General features: G+C 29.8%; 1 pseudogene; it reads right to left on the bottom strand.

The window, feature by feature from the left end:
* Positions 1–308: 308 nt before the first annotated feature.
* LOC123928410 lies at positions 309–408 on the bottom strand (annotated as a pseudogene).
* Positions 409–799: the final 391 nt, after the last annotated feature.

Genomic DNA, 799 nt, shown 5'->3' with positions numbered 1-799 from the left:
GTTCAAAACCAGTCACCAGCTCAGTATTCAATAAGATAGACTAACATTATTTTGTTGCTATTCTTATTTTTACCTTTCAGTTTGTGCTTTTGTGACATAATCAATCTATATTTCCAGTTTTATTGAGACATAATTGATATATACCACTGCATATGTTTAAGATGTATAGCATAATAATTTGATTTACATATATCATGAAACAATTACTACAAGTTTAGTTAACATTCACTATCTGATACAGTGACAAAAAAATATTTTCCTTGTGATAAGAACTCTTAGGATTTACTCTCTTAATTTTCATTTATACCAAAAATATGGAACACGTCAAATTTGTGCGTCATCCTTGTAAGGAGCCACGCTGATCTTCTCTGTATCATTCCAAATTCAGCATATGTGCTGCCAAAGTGATGTCGTATTGTACACAATATATACAAATATTGTGTGTATATATATATACACACACACACATATATTATATATATAATAATGCCTATTTCAGTAGACCTTCTGTCTTTGTCAGACAAAGCAATTTTTTCCAGAAATTTTTTTCTTAACAGTGAATTAAGTCATGAGAAAGTGACATCCTGTGGTGTATTTTAGCAAATCAACAAAAGATGAGAGTCTTTCTGAAATATTTATTTTAGGTCCTAGAATTTAAACATTGGACATTTGCTCCTCTTGATCATCTTTTAAGATCAAATAATAAACAATTTGATTTGACATATTTCCTCTTTGGTGTTTCATACATCTGTTAAAACATAACAAACAGGGGTAGTACTTAATGAGAATCTGGAGAAGG

The sequence above is a fragment of the Meles meles genome, chromosome 1 (genome assembly GCF_922984935.1).
Source record: "Meles meles chromosome 1, mMelMel3.1 paternal haplotype, whole genome shotgun sequence".
NCBI classification, from domain to species: domain Eukaryota; kingdom Metazoa; phylum Chordata; class Mammalia; order Carnivora; family Mustelidae; genus Meles; species Meles meles.
Note: the sequence above shows the minus strand (reverse complement) of the source record. Positions and strands in the feature narration are given on the sequence as shown.